Source organism: Schistocerca cancellata, chromosome 2, assembly GCF_023864275.1.
Source record: "Schistocerca cancellata isolate TAMUIC-IGC-003103 chromosome 2, iqSchCanc2.1, whole genome shotgun sequence".
Classification (NCBI taxonomy): Eukaryota; Metazoa; Arthropoda; class Insecta; order Orthoptera; family Acrididae; genus Schistocerca; species Schistocerca cancellata.
In genome coordinates this window covers 1004523937-1004547812 of record NC_064627.1, presented here as the reverse complement: position 1 = coordinate 1004547812, position 23876 = coordinate 1004523937, and the positions used below count along the sequence as shown (strand labels likewise).

Here is a 23876-nt window from a genome sequence, read left to right as displayed (position 1 = left end):
GAGCGCAGTTCTTAACATCCCTACTCAACGCACGAATTACCATCGCCACACGCTCTCACTCAATAAGGCACTGTGGAGAGGTCTGGAACCGAACATAGGCCACTGACTCAGTGTTTTGATCAAGCACCTTATACCTCCACATCCCCTCCCCTTGTCGGCAAAATACTGGTGGTAAAAATTTCTTCCACCATCAAAACTCGGGTCTTCTATCGTCGAGTGGAACGCCAGCGCACAGGCGTGCATTAGCAACATCGGATACTGGGTTGGGTATCATTGAACGTCAAGTCGGCTCCTCTGTTACGCTCTTTTGCTAAATCACTTGAGGAGGCTGCACCATGGCCAAATGTGTGAGAAAACTTCCAACTTACGATACATTTTGACTCTAGGTATCACTCAGGGTGCAGCAGTGGTCTCAAGTTGTGCTAAGATCGCCAATTTCTGCCTGTCTGACGCGGCTGAAGAGTATATTAACGTGCTGCTGCCGTCTGGAACCAGAATGAGGGTCGTACCATTTCCTTGGCCCATCGGCACTAACACTGCCACCTTGCAACCAACGCACTAGGCAATTCTTCTGAATGACTTTCCAGTCTACTGCAAGCTTAAAATGTGACTCCGGTTAATTTCAGTTCATTTGTTGGCTGCAGCCTGTTGCATTGACAATATGTGAAGTCCTACTTATGTTGTAGAGGTGTTCAGTCCTAAGCAGCTCTTCACTCTAGTCTATTCTGTGCAAGTCTCTTCATCTATTGAATAACTACTACAACCCACTTACTGTCTTCAAGCCTTGATCTCTCTCCACAGATTTAACCTCACACTTCCCTCCATTATGAAACTAACAATTCTTTGAAGCCTCAGAAACCTTTCTGCAAATAAGCTATACATTTCTTCTTTCTTCAGTTCGATCCAGCACCTCCTCATTAGTTACTCAATCCACAGATCTAATTTTCAGCTCTTTTCTGCAGCTCCATACTTCAGAATCTTCTATTCTCCTCTTGTCTGAACTGTTTATCGTCCATGTTTCATTATCGTACAAGGCTACACTCCAGACAAATACCTTCAGAATATACTTCCTACCACTTAAAGTTATATTCGATATTAATAAATTTCCTTCTTTCAGAGCTCCTTTTCTTTGCTATTGCCAGTCTGTGTTTTATATCCTCTATAATTCGATAATCATGTTATTTAGCTGTGGAAATAGCAAAACTCAGCGACTACTGTTAGTGTCTCATTTTCTAATCTAATTCTATCACAATCATCTGATTTAATTTTACTGCATTTTATTAACGTTGTTTTACGTTTGGGACATTCATCTTATAAACCTCCACTCAGCACATTGTCCATTCTTGCTAGTACTTAGCCATCTCTGACATATTTACAATGCCATCGACAAATATAACGTTTTTATTTCTTCACTCCTGACGTAACTGTCTAATACTTGTGTTTATAATAGATGTCAACAAATTAGTATTTTTAGAATTGTTCTTCTTGGTATTCCCAGTCTGCACTGTCAGTTTATCATTGTTTATCATAACTGAAATAACAAACCACTATTACAGTGAAACAAACACAATCGTTATGGTCTTAGCGGCTTCCTTCGTCACGTCAAGCAGGCTCTTGAAGAATGACGAAAAGTTTTTCATGAAATTAGTTTTGTCTAAGGAAGTAGTATTAAGTGTGCCACCACGTGATGGCGGGAAGTAGACGCAGACTTGCAAGTAGATCAGGTGACGAGGTATCTTTTCTTGGCTAAGCATTGTCATTGAGTGACCTGAGACAAAGATAGCTGAACTGGCACAGTGCGTATTGTTCAGGTATTGTGCTATCAGCACGTAGATCTCTAGCTGTAAACAAACGGCGTGATGCCGGGGCGGCTTACGTTCTATTAGGCAACACCGGTGGCCGACAATTCACGTGTGCTCTACAGGGTTCGTGTGGTCCTATACTACGAGTTATTGCAGCTACGTCTACAGATATATTTCTCAAGCAGGGCATTGTCAATATTCAGAGATATGACAGGAAGCGTCATTCAAAGCAAACAAGCGTAGTAAACATGTGATATAAAATACATAACTCAAGAGCTGCGAGCAATTCACTACCTTCGTTACTGTGAAACAAATCTTTTTTACTGCAGCCTCTTTCAAATGGTTCAAATGGCTCTCAGCACTATGGGACTTAACTACTGAGGTCATCAGTCCCCTAGAACCTAGGCCTACTTAAACCTAACTAACCTAAGGACATCACACACATCCATGCCCGAGGCAGGATTCGAACCTGCGACCGTAGTATTAGTGCGGTTCCAGACTGAAGCGCCTAGAACCGCTCGGCCACCCAGGCCGGCCAGCCTCTTTCCTTTCCGTATTTTGGGAGGAGGTAGTAAGGAACAAAGAATGACAAAATTGTCTATTAAACATGGACTCTAAACTGCATATCTTAAAAACTTTGAGCATTTGTTCAGCAGGAGACGTGTGTAGCACAGTAGCGAAGATGGAACAAATGCTCATAGGTCTTAAAGTACGCAATTTAGAGCCCACATCTACTGGACAGTTTTTCTTGTTTTAGTTAACACCTCTTAAAATATGAAAAGCAAAGATCTTCCAGTAGAAGAGACTTATTTCACAGTGTGAAGACGAAGAAATGCTCATAGCTCTTAAGGTCCATTAGACTTTTTTGCTTCGAATGATCGTTCCTGTCATATCCCTGAATACTGACTATTTCTGCTGGGAGACCCTGTATAGAGCATGGCGGAGCACACTTCGTACCAACGTCTTGTTAGCGATTTCCTGGTCTATTCTACTCGGGTACTGACCTAGTGGGAAATGTCTCTTTACATGTCTACTCTGTCATATTTTTCTGACAATGTTAGATATGATGTGTAGTTGTGAAATTTTACGAGGGCTTACTGGAAAGTAATTCATCCTGATTTTTATGTGAAAAGTCCTAAAGCTTTTTACATAAAAGAGACGTTATTACCATTCTTCCTCGCTATATATTTGTAGCCCTCTGCCGCTAGAGGGCTCCGGATTGCGGTGTGTAACAAGGCGTTATGTAACGTCACTGTGTCGATGTGTGAGAAACAGCGTGCTGTAATCCAGTTTCTAACTGCAGAAAACATGCCACGCATGGAGCACCATCTCCTTCAGCATGACAATGCTAGACTACACGAGCGTTGCGACGTCTGCAACGATCCGAAGCTTTGGGTTCACTGTCTACGATCATCCACCGTACAGTCCCGACTTTACCCCACACGATTTTCATCTGCTTCCAGAACTTAAGAATACCTTCGAAGACTTCGCTTTGGTAGCGATGAAGCGATGCAGCAGAGGTGAGGTTGTGGCTCCGTCAACGAAGTCAAACATTCTACACTGACGGTATCACCAAACTGGTCTCTCGTCGGGAGAAATGTGATCGTTGTCAGGATCACAACATGACGTATAAAGGTGTAGAATGTTCATAACGTTTGTTTTATTTAAACATCTGTAAGAGTTTTCACGTAAATAATTCGGAGCCATTACTTTTCAGTACGCTCTCGTGTTTGTCATCTCGGAAAAAAGTTAGGTATTTAATTTTCTGTTCATTCGCAGGCACTTGTGTTCAGTCTTGATACACACTGAAATCCCCAAACCACCGTATCGTAGAACGCTGCTATGACTTGCTTGACGGAATTGATTTGGCCTTTTGGTCGCATAGAGCATCTAGCGAAACTCGCAATGCATCTCTGTCTTTGGCCATTTCCTTCAATGCCGCTCAGGTCCAGTCAACTCTCATTGCTTTTCCCTTCCACCGTCGTCATCCATATTCCTCTTGGTCTGTCTCTATTCGTTATTCACTGGTTATTCCATTCCAATACCTTCTTCTCGATTGCTGCGTCTGGCTCTCTCAATATGTGCCCCATCCATCTCTGCTTTCTCAAATGGTTCAAATGACTAAGCACTATGGGACTTAACATCTGCGGTCATCAGTCCCCTAGACTTAGAACTACTCAAATCTAACTAACCTAAGGACATCACACACATCCATGCCCGAGGCAGGATTCGAACCTGCGACAGTAGCAGCAGGGCGGTTCCGGACTGAATCGTCTAGAACCGCTCGGCCACAGCGGCCAGCCTCTGCTTTCTCCCGTGGATGTTACATTATTGTGTACTTTCCGACTTTCACTGAAATATAGGAGGACGCCTTCGCATTTGTATTAAAAATGCGAAATTTGGTTTGGCACAAAAAATGGCTCTGAGCACTATGGGACTTAACTTCTAAGGTCATCAGTCCCCTAGAACTTAGAACTACTTAAACCTACTTAAACCTAACTAACCTAACCGAGGCAGGATTCGAACCTGCGACCGTAGCGGTCACGCGGTTCCAGACTGAAGCGCCTAGAACCGCACGGCCACATCGGCCGGCGGTTTGGCACAAGATGTTTCTGTTCCCTCACCTTGGATGCAAGTATGAACACACCATTTGCTTTCCTTATGCTATTTTTCACATCTTCTGGAGCTCCACCATCGTCTGTCACCACACTACCCAGGTACAAGGACGAGCTGACAATCGCCACCTGTTTCTCCCCTCCAAACAGAGACACTTCCATATGCCCAGAATATACTCTAATTTCGTTTGTTTTACCAGATTTATCTTGAAACTTGCAATATCCACTTAGAGCTTTAATTTATTTTTCGTGTCTGTCAATTTTTTATGTACTTATTTATTTGGCCTGATCTGATTAGGAGCCTTAGGGCCTCTCCTACATCGGACCAGGGTTTTACACGTGGAGTACCTTTTTTACGATAGTGACAGAAGCTGAAGAAATGAATCAAAATTTGTGCGACGACTTGACCCGGGTGTCCTCTTTATTAGGCAGATGTGTTAGTCATTACACCTTCGTAGCAGTATAGGTAACACAGCTTCACGGACTATCCTAGTCCAACGACCTCCCTAACACAAAACGTCAGCTCACACCTTCAGCCTATTTCCCCCCTTTTTACATCATAGATTCCTAAGAAATAACGGTTTTGATATGACGAATAGCATTAAAATGATCTGAAAGTCTGAAGTGGCACTGTGAGTGAATAATACTATGAACTAATGAAGTTAATTCTGACAATATTTGTACTACTGTAGCTGCTGCTTGCTACACATAGTGATAATAATAATAATAATAATAATACTGACAATAATTATCACAGTAATAACAATGAAGACGTGGCAGATATAAAAAGAATTTCTGGTATAGCGAGTTCTGGGGAAAGAAAATTTAAGGAGACTGCGTCAGCTAAGAATACTAGGAAAAACGATCTGGCTGGAAAGAAGGATGTGCGAGGCTAACAAGTGCATACACGGACAATGTTAATCCTTATTGTTAGTTTAGTGCCGGCCGGAGTGGCCGTGCAGTTCTAGGCGCTACAGTCTGGAGCCGAGCGACCGCTACGGTCGCAGGTTCGAATCCTGCCTCGGGCATGGATGTGTGTGATGTCCCGAGGTTAGTTAGGTTTAATTAGTTCTATGTTATAGGCGACTGATGACCTCAGAAGTTAAGTCGCATAGTGCTCAGAGCCATTTGAACCATTTTTGTTAGTTTAGTAGACATGTTATTCATTGTCTTCTGAAGCTTGAGATGTTATTCAGTTCTCTAATATAATGCGAGAGGTTATTCCAGAGTTGGTTTTCCGCTACCATGAAGGACTTCGAGAAAGTGACTGAACGATGCAGTGGGACAGAAAGGATTTTACTCTGATGGAAATGGGTGTTTCTGCCATGTTGTTCAGATAAGAGTTTTTGCGCACTTTGTCGTCTGCGAAGTCCAAATCCACCAACCGTTCGTGGGTTCTCGATTGGATTCCTCTTCTCGTCCCTGCTGTGCCTCTTCTCATCGGTTGTTACGTCTGTTGACTCTGTAAGATTTCCCTTGTGAAGCGCCAGCAATGGTAGCGGTCATAAAGATCTTTGATGACGTTTAAGATTTTCTATGCCATACCATACTTCCGCAGCACCTGTCGCAGAACTTAACATTTCATAGAATCGAAGACCTTTTCAGAATCAGTGAACGCCTAGTATAAGGTTGTCTGGAAATTCTTTGCTTTGCTACGTTACAGATGAATTCCGATCCGAGCTACCGGAGATGGCGGTCATGTGTGCGTGACGTGTGCTAGTTTGTGTTAACGTGTGTGTGTTTTCTTTTCTGAAGAAGGCTTTGGCCAGAAGCTAAGTGTGTATCAGTCTTTTGGCTGTACATGTCTCGAACTTAACATGTCCTCTTTACGGTGAGTAGCAACGTATCCTTTTTCTAATATTGTTATTACTTTGTTCTAAGATCAACACAGCTGCAGTGCTCCTGAAAGCTGCAGTGTTCTTTACGCAATCGATTTTCAAGTGAATCTTTAATCCTATTTAAGATTCGCCGCTAAAGGAACCACTTTATCAATGAAGTGCGTCATTTTTTGGCCCATCTAGCCGTGTGCTGTGATACTGGGACGCGGCGATTTTGTAAGTTCCACGATTTCAGGCGTGATCCGGCAAACAAACCCAATACTACCTTTATTTTTTGGAGGCGATAATTAAAACTATACTAGTCCTCGTACACGTCGGAGGTAACATTACTATTACAGCAGATCTGCAACGGCGACGAGAAACTCGTCCTTTAGGACATTTCGAGCAATGTGACAGTGGGCGATAAAGGATCGAACAGCGTCTCATTAAGAGCAACCGATAACACAGAAAAAATAAATACCCTGACGCAATTGGATGAAAAATGTCACCCCGTTCCCTCTATTCCATATGTTATTCCGAAGCGTAACACTGTGCCCAAGGAAAATATCCCTAAGGGACTGTAATTCGGTACCAACAAAAAGGCCAGACTGCTACAGAACTGATGACGGACTGATCAGCTAATGTTTAGAATCGCAGACCTTGTGCGCTGCCGACTAAGAGAGCTACGCTAGTGTTGGATGTTATTAAGGCTCAGCTCACGCCTGAGGTAAAGAATGCAGTACCTGCGTTGAAGACAAGCCTAATAATATTTTAAAAATCTCAGTCAGCCGTATGTGTGAGTGGATTCTCTATTCATGGCACACAGTATCACCAGATTCTACCATCAAAGGGTTCAAGGAATGCTGCGTGCCCAACGCCCTTTATGGTAGCAAGAGTAACGCACTTTCGAAGGAGAGTGACGAAAATACTAACATTGATTAAACAAATGCGGGTAGTGAAATTAACAGTGGCGTCAGTGAAGGCTCATATTAGAAGGCGGGTATTTTTATGCAACATATCTACATTAGATCATAAAAAATGTGATTAACAGCGACGATAGTGTGAACAGTTTTTGTAAACGGGCAAAGTGACAATTTTTTCCCACTGAGTTGCTCTCCTTTTCCCTCTCAAAATTAAGGGTGAATTTTACATCCAGGTGCAGCTTGTAATTATGTGCCTCTTACACGGAAGAACCAAAGAAGCTGGTACACCTGCCACCTGCCTAATATCGAGTAGGGCCACCGCGACCACGGAGAATTGCCGCAACACGACGTGGCATGGACTCGACTAATGTCTGCAGTAGTGCTGGAGGGAAGTGGCACCATAAATCCAGCAGGGCTGTCCATAAATCCGTAAGGGTATGAGGGAGTGTAGATCTCTTTTGAACAACACGTTGCATCCCAGATGCTCAATAATGTTTATGTCTTGGGAGTTTGGTGGCCAGTTTAAACTCAGAAGAGTGTTCCTGGAGCCACTCTGTTGCAATACTGGACGTGTGAGGCGTCGCTGCTGGAATTTTCCTAGTTCGTCGGAATGCACAGTGGACATGAATGGATGCAGGTGATCAGACAGCCTGCTTACGGACGTATCACCTGTGTAGACGAATCAGAGGTCCCATATCACTCCAACTGCACACGCTCCACACCATTACAGAACGTTCACCAGCTTGAACAGTCTCCTGCTGACATGCAGGGTCCATGGATTCATGAGGTTGTTTCCATACCCGTTTACGTCCATCCTCTCGATACACTTTGAAACGAGACACATGATTCCAGTTATTAAGAGTCCAGTGTCGGTGTAGACGGACCCACGCAGGCGTATGGCTTTGTATCGTGCAGTATCAAGGGTACACGAGTGGACTTTCGGCTCCGAAAGCCCACATCGATGATGTTTCGTTGAATGGCTAGCACGCTGACACTTGTTGATGGCCCAGCATTGAAATGGCTCAAATGGCTCTGAGCACTATGGGACTCAACTGCTGAGGTCATTAGTCCCCTAGAACTTAGAACTACTTAAACCTAACTAACCTAAGGACAGCACACAACACCCAGCCATCACGAGGCAGAGAAAATCCCTGACCCCGCCGGGAATCGAACCCGGGAACCCGGGCGTGGGAAGCGAGAACAGCATTGAAATCTGCAGCAATTTGCCGAAGGGTTCTCTTCAGTCATCGTTGGTCCCGTTCTTGCAGCGAAGTAGGAGATTTGATTTTTTACCGGATTCCTGATATTCACGGTGCACTCGTGAAATGGTCGTACAGGAAACTTCCAACCTCATCGCTACCTCGAAGTTGCTGTATCCCGTCACTCGTGCGCCGACTATAACATCACGTTCAAACTCATTTAAATCTTGATAATCTGCCATTGTAACAGAAGTAACCGATCAAACAAATGCGCCAGACAGTTGTTGTCTCTCTACAGGCGTTGCCGCCCGCAGAGCCGTATTCTGCCTGTTGACTTATCTCTGTATTTGAAAACGCATACCTATACCAGTTTCTTTGGCGCTTGTATATTCGGACAAATATAGTAACGCGTTGCTTGACTCTCTTTGAAACACGCGTTCTCGGTATCAACAACACTTTCCTCTCAAAAGATGGTCTTCCGTTACGACTGAGACGGTAACGAGTCTGGAATTATCATTGTGAAAGAGCAGTAGAAACAAAAAGAACAACTTCGTAAATGGCAGGACACTGGAATACACTTGGAAGTGAAATAATTCTACTACGTTATATACAATATTACATAAGACGGCTAAAAAGAGAGAGACCCCACGTGTAGCACGAATTTTTCACTCTGCAGCGCCGGCCGCTATGGACGAGCGCCGTTAGGCGCTTCAGTCCGGAACCGCGCTGCTGCTACGGTCGCAGGTTCGAATCCTGCCTCGGGCATGGATGTGTGTGATGTCCTTCGGTTAGTTAGATGTAAGTAGTTTTAAGTCTAGGGGACTGATGACCTCAGATGTTGTCCAATAGGGCTTATAGCCATTTGAACCACTCTGCAGCTGAGAGTGCGCTGATATGAAACTTCCTGGCAGATTAAAATTGTGTGACGGACTGAGATTCTAACTCCACGAAAGGCAAAGATCCCGGGTTTGAGTCTCGGTCCGGCATACGGTTTTAATCTGCGAGAAAGTTTCACTCCGTAAGTAGATTAGTGGAGACGAAGAAACGATGGGTTCTGGTAACCTCAAATATTCGTACAAAGTGGAGAAAAAAATGTTTCTGAAATAGCACTTATGGCTCACAGCATATTCCTAATTAAGTGGATAAATAAGTTAGGTATTCATCACCTCTGATAGCACTGTTTGCGAAACGGATCGAATAACTGCCACAGTATTTCTATCTCAGGGTGTGAACCTTAATGGAAGAAATACTATGTAACCACTTGTAGCAGTTGTTAAAGGGGTAAATTATAAAAGTATCACTAGTAGTAAGTGAAGGAAACAAAGGCACTGAGAAAAATCGAATGGAAGAGACAGGACGTATTGAAATGTTGCGATATGAAAGAATGTAAAATAAATGGATCGACAACGTACAAAATAAACTGTCTAAATGATAGCACTTATTGTCATTCGACTGTTGGCTCTGAGCACTATGGGATTCAACTGCTGAGGTCTAAGTCCCCTAGAACTTAGAACTACTTAAACCTAACTAACCTAAGGACAACACACACATCCATGCCGAGGCAGGATTCGAACCTGCGACCGTAGCGGTCACGCGGTTCCAGACTGAAGCGTCTAGAACCGCACGGCCACACCGGCCGGCCATTCGACTGTTGTTTTATTTCCTTGTGAACACTGTTGAAATTATCGCTCTATCGCCATTCTTTTTTAGTGATTCGTTATTATACAAATCACTATCCAAAGGACCCTCCTAAAAGAAATTAAAGAACAGCCAAATGACACAAGTGTAGTAATTTAGATGTGTCTACATGTCTGTTACTACCAAAAACAGGAAAAATCATAAAAAATAAGGATTTTCTTTAAATAGTAAAAGAGGCAATACGTCGTTCGAACCACTGTCAAATGAAGAAACAGGTTGACGGGGCACCAGTTAAGACATACAGGTATAGGTAGCCTGATGCTGGAATGAAAAGTAGGCAGGAAAATTACAGGTTCGGGCAAATATTACAATATGTAGAGTACATTACAGAAAATGTTATGCTTCCAGAATGAGATTTTCACTCTGCAGCGGAGTGTGCGCTGATATGAAAGGTCCCGAGCTCGAGTCTCGGTCGGGCACACAGTTTTAATCTGCCAGAAAGTTTCATATCAGCGCACACTCCGCTGCAGAGTGAAAATCTCATTCTGGAAACATCCTCCAGGCTGTGGCTAAGCCATGTCTCCGCAGTATCCTTTCTTTCAGGAGTGCTAGTTCTGCAAGGTTCGCAGGAGAGCTTTTGTAAAGTTTGGAAGGTAGGAGACTAGATACTGGCAGAAGTAAAGCTGTGAGTACCGGGCGTGAGTCGTGCTTCGGTAGCTCAGATGGTAGAGCACTTGCCCGCGAAAGGCAAAGGTCCCGAGTTCGAGTCTCGGTCGGGCACACAGTTTTAATCTGCAAGGAAATTTAATGTTATGTTTGATTAATATGCAGACATTGAAAGATTAGCACGAGGTGGGAAGAGATAAAGGACCTCATCAAGCAAGGTATCTAAGGGATTTGACTCACAGCTGATCACGGAAATGTCACCTCAGTTGATTTGCCTTTTTGGCCACGCATATTCAACATTGTAACCGCTGGACACATAATGGTATAATGTTGAAATTCTTGCACTATGGATGTAAGTATTTTTAAGAACATTATCTGTATGGAATTGTGCGGTTGCAAGTTTGCGTATACGTGGGACTTACTGTATAATGTACACTCCTGGAAATGGAAAAAAGAACACATTGACACCGGTGTGTCAGACCCACCATACTTGCTCCGGACACTGCGAGAGGGCTGTACAAGCAATGATCACACGCACGGCACAGCGGACACACCAGGAACCGCGGTGTTGGCCGTCGAATGGCGCTAGCTGCGCAGCATTTATGCACCGCCGCCGTCAGTGTCAGCCAGTTTGCCGTGGCATACGGAGCTCCATCGCAGTCTTTAACACTGGTAGCATGCCGCGACAGCGTGGACGTGAACCGTATGTGCAGTTGACGGACTTTGAGCGAGGGCGTATAGTGGGCATGCGGGAGGCCGGGTGGACGTACCGCCGAATTGCTCAACACGTGGGGCGTGAGGTCTCACAGTACATCGATGTTGTCGCCAGTGGTCGGCGGAAGGTGCACGTGCCCGTCGACCTGGGACCGGACCGCAGCGACGCACGGATGCACGCCAAGACCGTAGGATCCTACGCAGTGCCGTAGGGGACCGCACCGCCACTTCCCAGCAAATTAGGGACACTGTTGCTCCTGGGGTATCGGCGAGGACCATTCGCAACCGTCTCCATGAAGCTGGGCTACGGTCCCGCACACCGTTAGGCCGTCTTCCGCTCACGCCCCAACATCGTGCAGCCCGCCTCCAGTTGTGTCGCGACAGGCGTGAATGGAGGGACGAATGGAGACGTGTCGTCTTCAGCGATGAGAGTCGCTTCTGCTTTGGTGCCAATGATGGTCGTATGCGTGTTTGGCGCCGTGCAGGTGAGCGCCACAATCAGGACTGCATACGACCGAGGCACACAGGGCCAACACCCGGCATCATGGTGTGGGGAGCGATCTCCTACACTGGCCGTACACCACTGGTGATCGTCGAGGGGACACTGAATAGTGCACGGTACATCCAAACCGTCATCGAACCCATCGTTCTACCATTCCTAAACCGGCAAGGGAACTTGCTGTTCCAACAGGACAATGCACGTCCGCATGTATCCCGTGCCACCCAACGTGCTCTAGAAGGTGTAAGTCAACTACCCTGGCCAGCAAGATCTCCGGATCTGTCCCCCATTGAGCATGTTTGGGACTGGATGAAGCGTCGTCTCACGCGGTCTGCACGTCCAGCACGAACGCTGGTCCAACTGAGGCGCCAGGTGGAAATGGCATGGCAAGCTGTTCCACAGGACTACATCCAGCATCTCTACGATCGTCTCCATGGGAGAATAGCAGCCTGCATTGCTGCGAAAGGTGGATATACACTGTACTAGTGCCGACATTGTGCATGCTCTGTTGCCTGTGTCTATGTGCCTGTGGTTCTGTCAGTGTGAACATGTGATGTATCTGACCCCAGGAATGTGTCAATAAAGTTTCTCCTTCCTGGGACAATGAATTCACGGTGTTCTTATTTCAATTTCCAGGAGTGTAGTTTCTAAAGTTCATCGATTACGATCGTTGCGTTCTAGATGCTGGCTAAATGGATAATGTACAGAGACAATAAAGAAATAAAGCTTGTATACACACCCAGTGCAAAAATGACATAGACATTTGTGAGAGCTCAGATACAATGCTGAGAAAAACGACTTTGTAATAAGGACAGAGAAGAGTAATGGATTCCGCAATGATGAAATTTTTAAAAGAAACATGGGTAGAAACTCGCCCTTGTGCAGCTACGGCGATAAAACGACATAATGGCTGGTGTGTTGGCAGAAGAGCCAACACCGTGTAGCTAGAGGAGGCCGAAATGCACGCGTTTAAGCTCACGCAGATTGGCGTGAGGTCTGGAACAATTAAAGGAGTTGAGTCTAATAAATAAAGTACGTAGTTGATGTAATACATAACTTTAATCCATAATTGGTGTACATCGGTCTGATGGTTCATGCTTCATTAGATACATAGCAAAGGATAAATAGCGCCTTGCTAGGTCGTAGCAAATGACGTAGCTGAAGGCTATGCTAACTATCGTCTCGGCAAATGAGAGCTTATTTGTCAGTGTAGCATCGCTAGCAAAGTCGTCTGTACAACTGGGGCGAGTGCTAGGAAGTCTCTCTAGACCTCCGTGTGGCGGCGCTCGGTCTGCAATCACTGACAGTGGCGACACGCGGGTCCGTCGTATACTAGCGGACCGCGGCCGATTTAAAGGCTACCACCTAGCAAGTGTGGTGTCTGGCGGTGACACCACAATGGCAGTGCCAAGCAAGCGGAAATTTGTGCGTTTAAACTAAATTGCCCCAGCTAATACCTATTATGATTAAGAGCATTAGTTTCAACTCGTCAGAGCCAGGCAAACAAAATTTTGTCTGAGGTGAATTTTCAGTAACGTTTACTGGCTAAAGCTAGGCTATTAAATCAACTGTGCAAGAAGTGCAGTTGAGCATAACGACCACAACATAGCGCAGCTGCAGCTAAGTTTGATAAAACCGCATTACTAGACAGATTGGTAACCGGACGAACTTCTGTGCGTCGTCGCTTATTGGCTATCAATTTAAGACCCTAGCTCCACAGCGGTGCATTTTCAAGAGATGGTAGTTTGGAAAATTTTGGTCCAAATCCCCTGCCCTGCTCCGACTTATCACACTGTCTCTCTTCAAACTATATACCTCTACTGGTTAGTACACCTGCTGCCTCGACAATGCTAAATATAGTACAATGTAAATCACTAATCCACCACAGAAATTGTAATTCCATTCTTATAACATTTTTGGCTTATTGTATCCGTTTTGACATTTCTCCTACTTTATGAGTAACATTCAGCAGCTCTTATGACATTTTGTATCTCTTCTTTTTATACTTATTCCATTCACAACTGCATTTTTTCTAATTTTGTTTGCAGGTGGTTGGACGTTTTGACATCGTCGCGGAGAGAGGCAAAGATATTATTTCCAGCATCAAAGGATCACATTGTTCTGGCAGGTAAGAAACTTTGCCGATTCTTTCTTCTCATATGTGCAAAACGAAGAGAGAATATACAACTTTTATATGTAATGATTTATTCTTTTGGTGAACATCGTTACACAAAGGATGTTTCTTTAAAAGTGAGAAGCACGCTTGGATGGAATTGCTCATATAGAAATGTTTATATCAGTATGAACCCTTGATCTGATGCAGTCGTTCATAGCTACTGCATCTACTCAAGAAACAAAATTGCTTTTCAATCTTCTTGAAAATTCATGAGTTGTTGTACCAGGTGGACTAATATATGTGGGAAACTGTCCCGGTTTGCTAATATCGGGGGACATGCACTGCGTTCAAGTCCGTTTCGCAATACAACTTTTCCAGTTCTACATCTATACAGAAAATTGGAATAGAGATCAACATAAACATGATTTCCACCCTTTTTATTGCGCATGAAAACCACAGATTCCATGTTGTACCACGATACAGCGAGACCTTCAGAGGTGGTGATCCAGATTGCTGTACACACCGGTACCTTTAATACCCAGTAGTACGTCCTCTTGCAGCGATGCATGCCTGTATTCGTCGTGGCACACTATCCACAAGTTCATCAAGGCACTGTTGGTCCAGATTGTCCCAATCCTCAACGGCGATTTGGCGTAGATCCCTCAGAGTGGTTGCTGGATCACGTCGTCCATAAACAGCCCTTTTCCATCTATACCAGGCATGTTCGATAAGGTTCATGTCTGGAGAACATGCTGGCCACTCTAGTCGAGCGATGTCGTTGTCCTGAAGGAAGTCATTCACAAGGTGTGCGCGACGGGGAAGTCGAACGCCTCGCCAATATGCTGCCAATATGGTTGCACTATCGGGTGGCGAATGGCATTCACTTATCATACAGCCGTTACGGGGCCTTCCATGACTACCAACCGCGAACGTCGGCCCCACATAATGCCACCCGAAAACAGCAGGGAACCTCCACCTTGCTGCACTCGCTGAACAGTGTATCTAAGGCGTTTAGCCTGGCCGGGTTGCCTCTAAAGACGTCTCCGACGATTGTCTGGTTGCAGGCATATGCGACACTCAGCGGTGGAAGAGAACGTGATGTCAATCCTGAGCGATCCATTCGGCATGTTGTTGGGCCAATTTGTACCGAGCTGCATGGTGTGGTGGCTGTAAAGATGGACCTCGCGATGGACGTCGGTAGTAAAGTTGCGCATGATGCAGCCTATTGCGCACAATTTGAGTCGTAACACGACGTCCTGTGGCTGCACGAAAAGCATTATTCAACATGGTGGCGTTGCTGTCTGGTTTCCTCCGAGCCATAATCCGTAGGTAGCGGTCATCCACTGCAGTAGTAGCCTTTGGGCGGCCTGAGAGAGGCATGTCATCGACAGTTCCTGTCTCTCTGTACCTCCTCTATGTCGGAACAACACCGCTTTCGTTCACTCTGAGACGCCTGGACTTCTTCCCTTATCGAGAGCCCTCCCTGGCACACAGTAACAATGTGGACGCGACCAAATCGCGGTATTGACCGTCTAGGCATGGTTGAACTACAGACAACACGAGCCGTCTTGGTGGAATGACTGGAACTGATCGGCTGTCAGACCCCCTCGGTCTAATAGGCACAGCTCATGCATGGTTGTTTACATCTTTGTGCAGGTTCAGTGACATCTCTGAACAGCCAAAGGGACTGCGTCTGTGATACAATACCCACAGTCAACGTCTATCTTCAGGAGTTCTGGGAACTTTTTTGATGTGTGTATATACTCCACATGCCACCATACGGTGCCTGGTGGGCGGTATCTTTTACCATTAATTGTCAGTCGTTTTTCTATTCCACTCGCAAAGGGAGCAAGGAAAACACGACCGTTTGTATGCTTCCGTTCGAGCCTCGTTTTCTCTATTTCTGCAGTCGTGAAATGTACGTTGGCGCCACCCTTGTACAGAACAGTCCAGCTTAGGATAGGTAGAGTACAACTAATTTGTAGATGTCCAAACTCAGATGACTTAATCTCGTGTGACTTCTGTATACGGAGTTGTGCCGTGTGGATAGTTTAAACTAAACCTAAGATGAGCTATCGATCCCCGGGGGAGTTGTAAAAGCGAGTGTTATTTATTGGATTTTCACAGTGATGGTACCATTGAACCAGTAAGAAGAGAACGAACGCTGTCCCCCCTCCAAAAAACAGTATTGTAGCCACTAAATACTCCTTACTGTTTTACTACTAATTACACCCAACCGCCAAAACATCAACTGCCAACATCAGTACCCATCTACACACGTTCATATCTATATGAGGGTTGTTTTTGGGGAAGGAGACCAGACAGCGAGGTCATCGGTCTCATCGGGTTAGGGAAGGACGGGGAAGGAAGTCGGCCGTGCCCTTTCAAAGGAACCATCCCGGCATTTGCCTGGAGTGATTTAGGGAAATCACGGAAAACCTAAATCAGGATGGCCGGACGCGGGATTGAACGGTCGTCCTCCCGAATGCGAGTCCACCTTGCTAGCCACTGTGCCACCGAGCGAGGTGCTCTATATGATTAGTAATCCAGTTACTCATTTTTTTTTAAGCAGTCACGTAAGACAACAATTTTCAGTACGCTTAAGTGGACCACGAGTTCGATAACAACAAAACTGTAGCACAGTTCAAAATCACTGTTTACAAAACAGAACCAGTGTTGTAATAAAACAGTTTCAACCCTGGTTGTCGTATCTAATGTTGTGTATGTAATCTACATACGACAAAAAATGGTTCAAATGGCTCTGAGCACTATGGGACTTAACATATATGGTCGTCAGTCCCCTAGAACTTAGAACTACTTAAACCTAACTAACCTAAGGACATCACACAACACCCAGTCATCACTACATACGACAGCCAGACCATTTATTTCTTGACTTCAACACAACTCGGCAACCTGAAGATATTAAGGAAACGAAACCTGTCGTAACAAATGGTTCAAATGGCTCTGAGCACTATGGGACTTAACATCTGTGGTCATCAGTCCCCTATAACTTAGAACTACTTAAACCTAACTAACCTAAGAACATCACACGCATCCATGCCCGAGGCAGGATTCGAACCTGCGACCGTAGCAGTCGCGCGGTTCCGGACTGAGCGCCTAGAACCGCTAGACCATCGCGGCCGGCTCCTGTCGTATCAATGCATGTGTAAAAATATAGCTGAGGTGTTTTTCATTACTTAGTAACTTTAATATCAGCTGTGGGCTCAACATGATGAAGATTATTCTCATTTAATCAGTACAGTCACGCGCGCAGCGATACTGAATTAACAGGCTTAGTTACTGACGTAACATTCACTATAGCACGTCGCACAAACGAACAAACAAGCCGCCCACAGATTTCCATAGCACACTGAATTACAATTTGCTGCAATTAACGTACCTTCTCATAGTTGTGTCTAGCACTGTACCTCTACTTGAATTCATGGTCATCAGAATACCAGCATTAACTCAAAAACCACTCAGCGCTCCTTGTAATCTGCTGAAGCCTTTGTGCATGTGACCCGAGACGACAGCACCAGCTACCTCAAGTTTCTGTGCACCTTACAGCCGACCGTACTGACCACTGTCCGCCCGGTATCGCTCCACACCAGCTCCGTGAGGCCCCTTGGACTTGGCTGCTAGCAGACGAGCTTTGTTCGTGTCTCTCCAGAAACTGACCGCTCCCACGGTGACTCCTTGGACCAGCATCGCCGACACCCAAACAATCGTGGGCAGTGCGCCAGACAACAACCTGGCACCGGCCCACAACTTGTCAGTCACAACCCGCAGCGGCCTTCGGGGCTGGCTCAAGTTGAAGTCGCCACTTCCTCTCGGCGCCGCAGACTCTTCCTGACTCCTCGACACCTCGAGGCCCAGCCCGCCGTTCGGACAACCTCGGCGATCGCGCAGTGCCCGGCCCCTGGCGAGATGCCGCGAAACTGCCAGCTGCTTCCACCGCGGCACCAGCGCCCGCCGGCTTCGGGAAGATGTCGGTTTCTCATCGTACTGCAGACTCGCCACCGCCGTCCTTGCGCTCTCCCAGCTGCCCGACGGTCACAAGTCCCACAGCAGTCGCGCTCTGTTGGCACCGGGGCCTCGTACCAAGAAACGTAACCGCTGTCGCCGGAAAAGTAACCTTGTCGTTCCACACGTCACAAGCGCGACAGTTTCGAAACTAAGAAATCAACCATTAACTGGCCTTTGTTGGTATGAGCTTTTCTTTTTAATGTTCTGTAACTAAATAGTAAAAGCGGAACACTTAAGGTTTGTTGGTTAATTTTGGGGACGGGACCAAACAGAAAGGTCTTTTGTCCCATTGGGTTATGGAAGGATGGGGAAGGAAATCGGCAGTGCCCTGTCAAAGGGACCATCCCGGCATTTGCCTGAAGCGATTTACAGAAGCGCGGAAAACCTAAATCAGGATGTCCGGTCGCGGATTTGAACAGTCGTCCTCCCGAGTGCTGTATGGTAACCACTGCGCCACCTCGCTCGGTGAACCCTTAAGGTTAATTCATACTACAGGGTGTTACAAAAAGGTACGGCCAAACTTTCAGGAAACATTCCTCACACACAAAGAAAGAAAATATGTTATGTGGACATGTGTTCGGAAACGCTTACTTTCCATGTTAGAGCGCATTTTATTACTTCTCTTCAAATCTCATTAATCATGGAATGGAAACACACAGCAACAGAACGTACCAGCGTGACTTCAAACACTCTGTTACAGGAAATGTTCAAAATGTCCTCCGTTAGCGAGGATACATGCATCCACCCTCCGTCGCATGGAATCCCTGATGAGCTGATGCAGCCCTGGAGAATGGCGTATTGTATCACAGCCGTCCACAATACGAGCACGATGAGTCTCTACATTTGGTACCGGGGTTGCGTAGACAAGAGCTTTCAAATGCCCCCATAAATGAAAGTCAAGAGGGTTGAGGTCAGGAGAGCGTGGAGGCCGTGGAATTGGTCCGCCTCTACCAATCCATCGGTCACCGTATCTGTTGTTGAGAAGCGTACGAACACTTCGACTGAAATGTGCAGGAGCTCCATCGTGCATGAACCACATGTTCTGTCGTACTTGTAAAGGCATATGTTCTAGCAGCGCAGGTAGAGTATCCCGTATGAAATCATGATAACGTACTCCATTGAGCGTAGGTGGACGAAACTAAAATGAGCTCTAACATGGAAATTAAGCGTTTCCGGACACATGTCCACATAACATCTTTTCTTTATTTGTGTGTGAGGAATGTTTCCGGAAAGTTTGGCCGTACCTTTTTGTAACACCCTGTATATGTAAGTTAAGCGTGGAGAGAGGAAGAAAGGAAAGGAGAGGGAGGGAATCACAGCTGTCAATTGCATCGAGACATCGGATCGGCATTCGAACCCCGGAGCCCCCTATGCAGCTGACAGCAATGATCCCCTGCCTTCCGTCTCCTTTCTTCCCCTCTCCACCTTCAATTTACAGATAATGTATAAAGGCAGCAGATTCTGCGCGGTGTCTGTTGTTTCGGACATATCCGAAAGAACAGACACCACGCGTTCATACAATTCACGCTAGCCGTCACGTCACGTCAAAACATTCCACACTGCATTTCAAATTGCCAGCATTAACACAGGCCGTCAACGGATCATCAAGTCACGTCACGTGACGTCAAGGTTTCTAGGAAAGACTTTTCACTGCTGTGCCTTCTGCTAAAATCGGAATTTAACCTATTTTCGACGCGGTCACTCATGTTGTGGAATGATAATTACATCAATACCCTAAGCTGTCGACGGGCGTCGATATACATCAACGGGGACAGTTGAAAATGTGTGGCCCGACCGGGGCTAGAACTCGGGATCTCCTGCTTACATGGCAGACGCTCTATCCATCTAAACCACGAGGGTACAGAGGATAGTGCGACTGCAGGTATTTATCCCTTGCGCGCTCCCCGTGAGACTCACATTCTCAACTAAATACCCACACACTAAATTCATAGTGCCCCTTCCCATTACACTCATTACTCGCCGCAAACAATCTTACCGAGTCCCGTAAGAGTTCGGGCAATGCGTGTGCATCCAGCACAGAAGAAGAAGGTCAATGGGCGGCTAGCCTTAACTATATGAAGATGGTATCTGTTCTTTCGGATATTTCCGAAAGAACAGATACCATGTTCATACACTCATGTTGTGGTGTGGTTTTGTGTCTTCTTAACCTTTATTTTAATGTTGTGTTTCGTTTTCTTGGCAAACTGCTAATGTTCCGTGAAGACTTGAATATTTTTTTCATTTTGTGTTCTTCCACAAGCGAGGACAGGTATCTGAGAGCAAAACATGTTTAGGTTTTACAGTAGCCGCGCGGGATTAGCCGAGCTGTCTAAGGCGCTGCAATCATGGACTGTGCGGCTGATCCCGGCGGAGGTTCGAGTCCTCCCTCGGGCATGGGTGTGTGTGTTTGTCCTTAGGATAATTTAGGTTAAGTAGTGTGTAAGCTTAGGGACTGATGACCTTAGCAGTTAAGTCCCATAAGATTTCACACACATTTGAACATTTGTTTTACAGCAACAGAGCGGAGCTGACACCCACTCTGTATATAAACAAAAACGTAAGTTGATGAGGCAGTTTTAATTAAATAATATTTTAAGTGGAAAAACGGGCTCTAGCGAAGGAGAAGAATACAGCTGTTCATGAATTTATTAATTTCGTAAGAAACAAAACACAATGGATAACGCGAAATGTATTCGCAGTTGCGAACATGGACAACCAGCAGCTGTGTAATGGAATGATGACTATGAAAATTAGTGCCGGACCTGGATTCGAACACGGATTTCTCGCTTATCGCGAGCGGTCGCCTTACCATTTTTTTCTTCAGTTTTGTTCGTTATTGTTCGTTACATGTGGTCGTGGCGGACGTCAAGTGACACCCGTTGAAGTGCATCATTGATACCTTCACTCAGTTTCTTTGTTACAGAGAACAGACAGCTCTCTGACCGAACACGCAGAGCTGCCGTGCTGGCAAAACGGTATCCATAGCACGAACTGCAAAGCTACCATTTGGCTGTCCGAGCACGACTCAGGGCTACACCCAAACTTGCATATCTTATCAACCAAATCTCTACGACCTGTTCTCTTACATCCATTATGCACTCTATCTTCCCCCGTAAAGGCGACGCATTTCACTTGAAAAGTCGCTTGCCCGGTAAAAAATGTAAATGTCGTGTGACTAGGGCCTCCCGTCGGGTAGACCGCTCGCCTGCTGCAAGTCTTTCGATTTGACGCCACTTCGGCGACTTGCGCGTCGATGGGGATGAAATGATGATGATGAGGACAACACAACACGCATTCCCTGAGCGGATAAAATCTAAGACCAAGCCGGGAATCGAACCCGGCCCTTAAGATTGACATTCTGTCGCGCTGATTACTTTTTTTTTTCCTTTTTTCTTTTCTTTATTTTGTTCGGTGTTGTTCGTTGCGTGTGGTCTCAGCCGTCCACGTTGATCGTTGATTCCCTTACTCAGTTTCTTTATTGCAGAGGGCCACCGCCACTCTGACCGAACACGGTGATCTACCGTGCCGGCACTACTCAGCTACCGGGGGCGGACGCTTGCCCGGTGTCAGCTGATACAGGGTGTTTCAAAAATGACCGGTATACTTGAAACGGCAATAAAACTAAACGAGCAGCGATAGAAATACACCGTTTGTTGCAATATGCTTGGGACAACAGTACATTTTCAGGCGGACAAACTTTCGAAATTACAGTAGTTACAATTTTCAACAACAGATGGCGCTGCAAGTGATGTGAAAGATATAGAAGACAACGCAGTCTGTGGGTGCGCCATTCTGTACGTCGTCTTTCTGCTGTAGGCGTGTGCTGTTCACAACGTGCAAGTGTGCTGTGGACAACATGGTTTATTCCTTAGAACAGAGGATTTTTCTGGTGTTGGAATTCCACCGCTTAGAACACAGTGTTGTTGCAACAAGACGAAGTTTTCAACGGAGGTTTAATGTAACCAAAGGACCGAAAAGCGATACAATAAAGTATCTGTTTGAAAAATTTCAACGGACTGGGAACGTGACGGATGAACGTGCTGGAAAGGTAGGGCTACCGCGAACGGCAACCACAGAGGGCAACGCGCAGCTAGTGCAGCAGGTGATCCGACAGCGGCCTCGGGTTTCCGTTCGCCGTGTTGTAGCTGCGGTCCAAATGACGCCAACGTCCACGTATCGTCTCATGCGCCAGAGTTTACGCCTCTATCCATACAAAATTCAAACGCGGCAACCCCTCAGCGCCGCTACCATTGCTGCACGAGAGACATTCGCTAACGATATAGTGCACAGGATTGATGACGGCGATATGCATGTGGGCAGCATTTGTTTTACTGACGAAGCTTATTTTTACCTGGACGGCTTCGTCAATAAACAGAACTGACGCATATGGGGAACCGAAAAGCCCCATGTTGCAGTCCCATCGTCCCTGCATCCTCAAAAAGTACTGATCTGGGCCGCCATTTCTTCCAAAGGAATCATTGGCCCATTTTTCAGATCCGAAACGATTACTGCATCACGCTATCTGGACATTCTTCGTGAATTTGTGGCGGTACAAACTGCCTTAGACGACACTGCGAACACCTCGTGGTTTATGCAAGATGGTGCCCGGCCACATCGCACGGCCGACGTCTTTAATTTCCTGAATGAATATTTCGATGATCGTGTGATTGCTTTGGGCTATCCGAAACATACAGGAGGCGGCGTGGATTGGCCTCCCTATTCGCCAGACATGAACCCCTGTGACTTCTTTCTGTGGGGACACTTGAAAGACCAGGTGTACCGCCAGAATCCAGAAACAATTGAACAGCTGAAGCAGTACATCTCATCTGCATGTGAAGCCATTCCGCCAGACACGTTGTCAAAGGTTTCGGGTAATTTCATTCAGAGACTACGCCATATTATTGCTACGCTTGGTGGATATGTGGAAAATATCGTACTATAAAGTTTCCCAGACCGCAGCGCCATCTGTTGTTGACAATTGTAACTACTGTAATTTCGAAAGTTTGTCTGCCTGAAAATGTACTGTTGTCCCAAGCATATTGCAACAAACGGTGTATTTCTATCGCTGCTCGTTTAGTTTTTATTACCGTTTCAAATATACCGGTCATTTTTGAAACACCCTGTAAATACGATATTGTAGTGCCTGTGTTATTCCCAGTCACGATGCAATATTCCTTCGGACATGCATGCATACGTGTACGAAGGAGCATTGCGTAGTTATTCGGAATAACGCAGGCACTCCAAGACTGCATAATGAATAAAGTAAACAGAGCCTGTTTATTCCATTGTAAATATTGTTTTACATATGTATGTATGTATTTTGGTAGCATATAAATGTCGATCTTTTGAAATATTGCTTCGCTTCTCAGCATTTACCACATAAAATTGATCAAGAACGTATGTCATGAAGTTTCCTTTGGTCGTTAATAAACTTCAACGTCACTTTCACCGTTCGGTACTGGGTTAAGGGAATTGACGTAACGTGATGTGACAGACAATGTGAATTGGCCTTTATAGGACTACTTCGTTGTCCGTCTGTCTGTCGGTCTGTTAGCACCGTTTTCTAAGCACAGGTAGATGTATGAAGTTCAAATTTGTGTCAAATACTAAGATCCACGCTCCCTTGGTGGTGTAACACGTTTAAGCTGAGTCAATACAGTCAAAAGATATATTATTTCTCTCACACATTTTGATACTCGCAAACTCATTCCTCAGAACCCGTGGATGAACTATCTATATACCTAATAAGTTTGTACAGAACCATTACAGCGCGGGTCCTATTCACACTTCCCCAGTTTTTCTTTTTTTTTCATACTTCCGTTTCCTAGGTGTTATCGACTATTTCCGATACGCCGTCT

At 45.6% G+C, this 23876-nt stretch overlaps 1 long non-coding RNA gene across 1 annotated transcript in view; it reads left to right on the top strand.

Annotated features, from left to right (window-relative positions):
• LOC126162974 (uncharacterized) overlaps positions 1-23876 on the top strand; it is a 523342-nt gene that overhangs the window by 383793 nt on the left and 115673 nt on the right. Inside the window, exon 2 of the long non-coding RNA XR_007535142.1 lies at positions 13922-14001. This is a non-coding gene — a long non-coding RNA (uncharacterized LOC126162974). The remainder of the gene's footprint in view (positions 1-13921; positions 14002-23876) is intronic.